Source organism: Hermetia illucens, chromosome 2 (genome assembly GCF_905115235.1).
Source record: "Hermetia illucens chromosome 2, iHerIll2.2.curated.20191125, whole genome shotgun sequence".
NCBI lineage: Eukaryota > Metazoa > Arthropoda > Insecta > Diptera > Stratiomyidae > Hermetia > Hermetia illucens.
Genome location: NC_051850.1, coordinates 119,273,463 through 119,283,117, shown reverse-complemented (window position 1 = coordinate 119,283,117; position 9,655 = coordinate 119,273,463). Strand labels below are relative to the sequence as shown.

The window sequence follows — 9,655 nt, the reverse complement described above, 5'->3', positions numbered from 1 at the left end:
TGAATCACCAAAATGAAGTATAAGGTTCTAAAAATTATTAACAATTTCAGAACTACTAAGAATATTCTTCTATGTTAAGATAACATTTTTCAATGGTAACTCTCAGTGAAGAGGTATCGAAAGATATTTCAGCAGCCATCATTGTGGGCGCTCATAGTGAACACTGCGATTTGCATGGACATCCACTACCGTGTCTATTGCTACCTTAAATTAATAACAAAATTTATTTTCTCTCTTTTGAAATGTTAATTTCAGGGTACGAAGCAGTTTGATATGTTAATTATCCATTCCAAAAAAACGAAAGTGTCTGATAATAATCAGCAATTCATTTGGCAAATTTTTAGACAATCAGTCATGTCACATTCAGATGCCTTGTATGCTTTCACTCCGCTACGTCTTAATGTGACTATCTTGTTTTCCAAACAAACATATGCATGGCCAATGTTAAGAATGGTATACACTGAGTGATACCATCGTCTGACCAGATCGGGATGCAATCCGGGGATTAACAGATATCATTCCAATTAGCGCTGGTCGAAGCGATTGCTTCAAGTTGAGCAAGCCGGTCTGCAAGCCAATTTCCCCCGGTAAGATTAGATCTTGCAATGAAAATGTGTAGCGTATCCATAAATATTCCAATGAACTCAGCATTGGCTTGACTGACGAATAAACGTAGATACATTAGCATGCATACGAGAAGGAAGTGAACTAGATGCCATACCGTAGACATTTCTTTTCTTTCGATTTCACTTCGCACTCCCATCGCCGCCGCTTCATCGTAGCTTTTCTTGCTTCTTAGCATACATAGCACAAACCTTGGAGGTTGAAGCAACTGTTATCTGGCGTGAAGCTTGTTTAACTGTTAAATCCAAGAAGGTAGCTGACTTCTTTAAGAGATCACGAAACCAGTGATAAGTCTTCAATTGGTTGTTGATCGGTCAACTTGGTCTTCTGCAAGCGATCCGCGACCAGGAGTTTCAGTGTGTGAGAAGTTTAGTAGCGCATATTATTCGCGGAATAGCTCCTTGATTTGATTCGGGTTTATTTAGTCGACTGTAAAGGTATTCATTGAAATTTTGTTAGAAATTGTGCTTGTATTCTATGGTGGATGTGGTGATGGATAGTGTGAATGGTGAAGCTGAATTCCTCTTTGCGGATATACTTTTGTTGAGTTCCAGGCGAAAAAAGGATGTTTAAATCTTTACCCTGTAAAGGCCTAACTGGTCCCACTATCGTCTTATTCTGCAGACTGCAATCATGATGATATCTAAAATAACAGAAGTGATAATTTTATGAAAAGCTGAAATTATTCATGATTCGATAAAGGAAATTGTTTACCTACTTCTTATTTAAATACCAAAGTAGCATCCACATTTGAAGTACATCGACCATGCTTTGTTCGTCTTTTTTCTGAACTATGTAAAATTAGCAAACTGAATCTCCAACTTTAATTAAACTGAAAAAGGCAGAAACTATGCAGTTGCAGAATATTAACTTCATTGTGGTTTCTCGTAGAAGTTATTAAAAATATTTGTACAACCGCAGGGTTCCGTAAATTTTAACAGAGAACAACGACCATAGAACATTTTTCTCTTCCAATAACATTATATTTCCAACGAAATTCTATAATAGGAAACTCATTTCACAGCCCCGGAATAGTAAATCAATCGGAATTTAATCTGTTGAAGTAGGTTGCTCCCTCCCAACAAAAGGTTCCGTAATTCCGTAATTCTTATTCCGTTTTTATCATCCCTTTGGAAGCTTTAAATTTGCTGTCATGCATTCGCTGAGTAGCAGCTAGTTATGGGAAGCGATGCACTCTTCAAAATTGCATCCAAAATATGTATAAACATAGTCTACACAAAATAGTTACGATCCTTGCTCTTGCACTCGTTGAATGTAAAATTCGTGCTTGAATTATTATGCTTCGTTCATAATAAATATATGCGGTTGGTCGTAACAATTTTATCAGATACATTTTGCATTTGCATCTGAATTTTCAACTAAGCGGAATATCTCAACTGGGAATTGCATTATGGTGCACTGAGACTATAACAGTGGTTGGTTCCTCTGCGGGAGAAGGGAGTGAGGGCAACCTTCAACTCTAGAGAATCAGAATAATGTCATCTCTGACCTCAATTCAAACTGGGTCAGTAATTCAATTTCTCTTTGAACTTTGCATCTATTTATAAATACAAAATTCAAGTGTCTTAATTGATGTCGAACTTTGCATGTAAACGATGGATAGTGTAGGGTGATGTGAAATTATTCGTTCAGTGTTTGGAATACCCATTGACCGTCCAGTTAATGCATATACATATGTAGTAAACAGAATGTTAATAGATCAATCTGAAGAGCATTCGCTTTGTATCGCCCAAACTATTATGAATTCGAAATGTTGCTTGATTTATACTTTCCTTGGAATTACTGGAATTATTTGCTCATAACATATAGTGAATTGTAATTTCTCAGGGGCGTGGTATAAGCCATTTTACTAATAGAATGAACTACAGTTTTGGGTATTCTTACTTTTCACAATTCTACATTCAGGTTCAATCAAGAGTGGAGATATCTTTCCATACAGTGCTGTAAATTTATCTGCCGGTAGATCTGTAACGCCCTTACGTATTTTTCAAAGCTTTTCTGAAGAGTCTTCTAACTAAAAGAGGAAAATTCAGCAAAATAATATATGGGAGATACTAAGATTCCTTTGTCCTTTAGACTAATAGGATTTCATTTAGTTGTTGATTGTACAATGTACTGTGAAGAAGAAGAGAAACAGGTGGGAAGGAAAGATGGACTAGGAAGTGTGTGAGCTGTTTCCTTTGAATAAAAAGGTGTATTGGGCATGAAAGTGTCAATCTGCGTAGAGAAAGTATTGTAAAGGATCTGGTTGGATACAGTTGTCGCGTTATCGTCACATTTAAATATGTCCATAATGCGGCGAGGGATTTCCATTTCTTTCATTCCCTCCATAAGACGTGCGTTGTTAAATAGTCACGCTCGGCTAGAAAAACAATTCAATGGTAGGAATGAGAGTTGTGTTATTCCTGAGAGACAAGATTCTTCACATCAGAAGCCAACTTCGGAGTCATTACCATTCCGTTGCTGCAAAGAGCGCCAACTATTTCTGTGCGTTCACCTGGAATTGCCAAGGTATTCTAGGTGCCTTGTGGCTAATCCGAAGCAAAAAATTGGTTTCGAGAATCAAAAACATGTACTCGACCAAGAGGCCAGTTCGATTGTGAACAGGAAGTCTGAGATAGTACTGCTACTACCACAGTGTTCGTCGATAATTTTCGATAACTTCGGCAATTGCGAATTGTAGGGAATACCAATGTTGGTACCTCGTGAACGTGTATTGTATGTATTGTAATTGTGTAGAAGTGCCATCACAATCGCCAGCGGGATACTGACTGTTGCCACGGAGGAACTCTCAAGAGTGAGGCCTGCCCATTCAGTCCACCTGCTCAGAGGAGACTGATTTTTGAAGTACCGTCCAGGCTATTGGCGATGTCTCCACTCGAATAGCTTGGAGGATGTCATAATTGAATGCGAAGTGTTAATGGCGGCTTGGCTACCGGCTAGAATGGTAATGTTACCTTTAGGGTTCGCCGTCGGCATGCTCCCACTATTGCAGGTGTCCCCGACCGCACTTACTCCGCAGGCTATCTTCGATCCATCGGTAAAGAATATATGGTAGCCACTCACCCTTTCACGGGTCATAGTGCGACCACCACGCCTATCTGGCATCGCTTGTGGTTTGCTAAAATGCGCTTCAGCTCCTTCCAGGGCTTTTCCAGGCGCTTGTACTATATTCCCCACGGTCCTCCCCCAAATGCTTTTACGCCGACCCATTTGGCAGACGTCTTGCGATAGTAGGAGGCTTCCTAGGTATACAAGTTGATCAACCCCTTCGACGCTCTGCTCTTTAATGCAAATAGGAAAAGCGCGATCAAATCAAACTAATAGTCTTAATTTTATTGATGATTACCTTCAGTCAAACTTCACCTCCTTATCTTCCAAATTCAGCGTCATTTGGCCAAGGTTCATTATGCGGTGGGAAACCAAACAAACCAATGCATCGAAGGAAGATGACATGGTCCATTAATACCCTGCACGTACTTCGCTGGAAACCTCAAATTCCTCTAAGATTTTATCGGGGTTGGGTGTCTGCGTTGTCATTCTGCATCACCATATATCTGCCCTGTGTTCCCACTGCCGAAAGCTGTCTCAAAATTGATGAATAACATATGAAGCAAATCTCCGTGCACTATTCTAAAATGAGTAGCATGGTGTTGATGTGATGAATGCGGGAGCATCCAGAACGAAAACCGGTCAGGATTATTTTAACTGTTATCTTTGCGATAGGATCAACTCAATAACGAATTCTCTTCTTTCGCGACGGCCACTACGCTGCAAATTTATAAAGAATACTGTGTCATAATCTCGCGCCTTCACTAGTTTTCCACTCGAAAAGTCCTCAGCAAAATTCCCCTTGAAAAATGTCCAGAATTCCCGATGTATTCGCCTTGGGCTCCCCTATCCACCATTCGGATTAACGGAATCTGAGAGCATCGCACGATACAGGGTATTTAATGTGAAGCTGAAGAGAAAGGGGGTGCCGGAGTATACTGAAGGAATCTACCGTGCAAGATACAGAGCCTCAGTCGCACCTGCAGATTGAATTGGATCCTGTTGAGCTTAGATATATGGTAATTTTCGTGCCGACTACCGAACAATAAAACTGTACGTAAGGTTTGGATAAACCACAGCTCCTGAAAACCATCTTTAGCGGAGGGCTCCAATTCTCCATCTAGGTCTTCTTGAAGGCGTAGAAGACTATGAACAATTTCTTAACCGTCATTTCTTTGTTTGGTCTCCAATTTATCTTAGGCCTCGGGATTACACCCAAATGCTTTAAATTGGAGAAAAATACCGATCTCTGTCTATTTAGTCGCGGATGGAACTGGATTATCTTTGCAGCCTTTCCATATTACCAAGTCGTCGGTATACGCCATCTTTTTCACTCTGTCTAGTACACGAAGAATTTCATCCATCATCATGTAACCTAGAGGTATCTCTCAACTCACAGCTCTGGACCTCCCATAATAGACTGGATTATCCTTGTTTTGTAGCATAGATACTATCCATTGATTAAGAGATTTGCTATTGAGTTAGGCGTACTGATATCTGGAGAAGGGCGACTTATCCATGATTGCCCTTAGATAGGCATTGCAATTCTAGTAACTGAGGCTGATTGGTCGTGTTCCTTCGGGGCTTCCTTGCCGCGTCCATCCGCTTTCATTATGAAAATTAAGTTTGCGTGACTCTAGAAGAATGAAATGCAGCTCTCATAAATCTCTATGAACCACAGTTCTGTTTGGTTTGTTTTAAAGGATGACTGGCATTATGCCATCTGAGTCCGGAGATTTATGTACATGTCAGAAACCCTGTTGAAAGCCCGGCTGATTTTATTCTCAGGGTTTGCCGATTTGTTCATCTGTCGTTCCAATGTTATCATTGGGGGCATTAGAGAATTTGTTGTAGATAACTTGACCAAAGTTCCTACAGTCATGGGTATAAAACCTCAGCCCTGAGATGCTGTGATGCTTCTAGTAGATCTGTTCCGTCGTGAACAATAGAAGCCGCGGTGAACATATATTCACCGCTCCCGCCCATTCCAAATACAGAAAGACGGATAATCTCTTTCTTTAGAAAAAAAACCTCCTTCGTATCAAGCTAGATCAGGCGCACTACCAATGATGCAGATTCATCTTTGCTAGCCTTAGTGTCGGATCATCGAGCTTCATTTCCTCCAAGAGCTCCTTGGCGGCGACTGAGTTCATTTTCCCGCCTGGATCGAGGAGCGGAACACTTTGGGCTTAGTATTGGGCTTCCCCGTCTACTACTCCAATTATTTCTGCGTAAATGGTGGAGCACCTATTTGGAAACTGCTAAGCTACTATTGCAGGTTGCAGTTCGAGCCTCTTAAGACTTTCGCAGAATTAGCCGATTTTTGACTAGACTTCCGTTTTACTTTATGATATGGTTACTCTGAAAAATCTCTAGTTTATCATGAGCAATACTGAATTTTATTGCTATTTCAGCCACTGATAACTTAAACACGCTGATATTTCAGGCAATTGCTACTAGTTTGACGTTCCATCTATCAAAATGGACACAACGCCCGTCTTCTATTTGACCTTAATATCTCTTTTTTTAACCAATTCCTATTAGTTTAGCATTGTTATAAAACTGAGGTGAATAAAAAAATGAAATCAACATTTTTGGTCACGTGTACCTTAAGCACACTAGAAACCTCGCCAATAACTATTCGAAGCTTAACTTCGCGATAGAAAAATCACAGGAACAAAAAAGATATAAGAAATCACTAAATACGACTTTCGACAGAATGAAACGACTGGCAGGCAAATAACGGTTCTAATTTTATTTTAACATCCTACCCTAGGTAATGGAAAAACAAATGGAGGTGACAGCATATTTCGATCGTAATTCGATGGGCAGATACTGCATTAGCATTTAGTATTGGAATCGAATCCATTCTCGTATCTCTAGGCCAGCTTGGTTCGGACACTGGGACTTAGTGCTGTTCATTGTTACTCCAGTTCACGGTACATATTTGTCCCACCTGCCGGTACTTAGCTGAAAATTCGAGATCCTTTATTGTCCCGGGTTTCATTGTTCAACCACATTCTGCACTATTTTCCCTAATCCAATATTCTTTCGAAAAATTCATTTCCCATTAATCATCTCTTCTATTTTTGGGAGTTTATTTTCCACAGGCCTTTGTGAAATAATGATAACTAAATAGTCTACTCGCCATACCAAGTCCAGATTTGGCTCCTGATGGTTTCAAAAATTTGATCTTCCATAAGTTTTCCAGGCTTCCTTTCTACTATATTGACCCTAATTGAATTAAGTGAATGAAGAGAACATAAGCTTCTTAGATTTCCTACGACTAATAAGTATTTTTTTGTTGGTTTATTATGTTTGTCTCTTGAAGTTTCTATTTAGAGACCAGCTTCTTTTATCTCATTAAAAGGAGCATACTTGTTTGCCATTGTTTTAAAGCCTCTTCTAAAAATATGATATCGTATTAACCTAACTAAGCCAGAAATAAATTACATAGAATTTCAAAACTGTTGATAGCACTCGTCTTTTTATTCTTTATTTTTGACTTTGGCCTTCACTTAAAGCCATTATGATACGAACATTGCTTACATTCTTCTTTCGATTGATAAATTCCCTAAGGATAATATAAATAAAAGAATAATTTCGGAAGTCCTAGTTGATATAAATTCTGTACTGTGAAGCTTCCTCCTCCCTTCCTCCTTGCGGATATGTACGTTTAGAGTATAGTATTTGTAATGAATTTATCGTAGGAAGCACTCAATTCTCCCGGTGGTAATTGAACAATGAAACGAGATTGCGTCGGAATCAATACACAATAGTTCGTCCTTATCTTGAAAAAGTTGTCTAGGAAAAATTTTGACCGTCGTCCCGCCCTATCTTTATCGATCAGCATTACCATCGAAACTACTCGTAATATACCAAACGCTCAACAGTGCAAAGGCAACTACTATCTTCGTCTTTACTCGAATCCACATCCTCATCTTAGCCCCACCTTATACTTCCGTACGGATCGAGAGGAAAATGATAACGTCTTCATCTTCATTAAGAATTTCAGTTATTCTTATGCAAATGTGTGGAATATGTATAAAATGCTGGGACGCCCTTAGCTCGAGCTCCCTCCAACCCATCAATGATAAGTCTAGGACGAACTTTGGTATTGTTTGGGGTCTAACTTTATTAGAGAGCTTTCTTCTCCCCCAAAATGAAAATATTCAATTGAATGAGGAATGCAATTGTTTGGTAAATGGTTGTAGTTACTCCAAATTGAATTGAATTTTTCACTTTTTGCTCTTCTGGCACTAGTGGAACTTGAGAGAAGGAGTAGTATGTGCGTTACGTTGTGGAATTTTTGTAAATGAAATCGGTTGGAAAAGTGTTGGAGACTTGGGGAAAATCAAAGACACGAGGAAGTTGAAAAACGTATTTCATTACTCATTCTCCTCTGTGTTGGTTTACCCGTATCAAAGTGAATTTCAAATTAAAAGTGTACGATTGTTACTCTTTACATAATCTTATTTAAATGGGAAACGGAGGGGAGGGGGTAAGCGATTTTAAGCTCAACTTGGATTGAGACAAACATGTTTGCTTATCCTCTTGGTGTTTTTTTTCTAATCCATCCATCCACTTCACGGAAATTACGCTATTTTGAATGTACCTACCCCAAAAGTTAGATTATGACCTCAAATGGCAAGAGGAGTACTTTATGTCAACAGACGTTTCCGTAGCCTATATAACAAGAGACACCACGAACGTTTGGTGGGGTTTTGGTGAAATGCAGATCAATAGACGACGGTGGACGGGTTACCAAATGCACCGGGGTAGGGATGATCCAATCCGTGGCAAATTCTGCCGCAGTAGGAGCCATGGCGTAGCCCGGGATGTCAAAGAGCTATTGAATTGATGTACTTCGACTGGGATATCTGGAGTTTTTGCGCCGTTTGTGATGATGGCTTAGGTGCCAATTTTACGAGATGTTTCTGCCCTTTAATTTATTGCCGGCATTAAAAACGATTTTTTTCAAGTAAAGGTTTCTTTTACATCGTCTGTTTAAATTATACTTTATCGCCAATAAATGCCTGGTTTAATATTTTGAGATCATTTTTTTTCGAAGTTAATGTGCCAATGTGAAATTTATCAACTGCTCGACTACCCATTCTTGTAGATGTGATAGCTGTCGTCAGGTTTGAAAAATATTCAGGAGCTCAAAGGAGAATAGGTAAATCTCGGAAATTAGTTCGAGAAGGAACGGCTTTCAATTTATCCAACTGTCAATGGCATTTTGGTACAAAGCTGAGGTAAGCTTGCTGATCTAGACTCAATTTGATTCTTCTGATAGAAGGCACGGCAAATTTTTTGGTTTTCATCCATTCAGATTTTGGCTAGCTTGATGTATTGTTTTACTTTACCTCTTTATTATGGATCCTCATATTGCTGAAGAACCCAATCCTCTACTAAACCCGTCGTTTCTTGATGGAGGGTTCGGGGCAATGGTAGAAAATTAATGAATTCCTCGGATTTTTTTTTTTTTTAAATCCAGCTCCATCCATCCAGTGGTAAAAATTTGGTAAAAAACTTAATAATAAAATATTCAAAAAATTCTAATTTGAAAATGGAAAAATCTAAATTAGAAATTCTGAAATCGACTTGAAAAATTAGTTAGCTTGGAAATTTTTTAAAATAGCATACAAAATTCTAAATAGGTTTGGAAAATGTAGAATCAAACCTGCAAAACCACTATCTGCTATTAATTTTCCTAACCTAGGACGAATATACTTTATTGACGATTTCAGGAAGCAAACACCTGCTCACCGTAGCCAAATAGGGTTTATTACTGGTGATTGAGGGCCCTGTATATTCTGGATCTATTATATCACCTGACTAGTAAGATTCATAACTTACACATCTCTCAAAATGCTATCTGTTCTGTGTCCACATTTTTGCGCCATATAAGGGACGAAAACTTATTTTTCTTTTTTGTGTAGGCACTTAGCCAGCCTTT

The 9,655-nt window shown here is 39.0% G+C and overlaps 1 protein-coding gene across 1 annotated transcript in view; it reads left to right on the top strand.

Annotated features, from left to right (window-relative positions):
• Positions 1–836: 836 nt before the first annotated feature.
• LOC119649724 (FK506-binding protein 4) overlaps positions 837–9,655 on the top strand; it is a 62,877-nt gene continuing 54,058 nt past the window's right edge. Inside the window, exon 1 of the mRNA XM_038052004.1 lies at positions 837–1,061. The gene's annotated coding sequence lies outside the window, so the exon portion shown is untranslated. The remainder of the gene's footprint in view (positions 1,062–9,655) is intronic.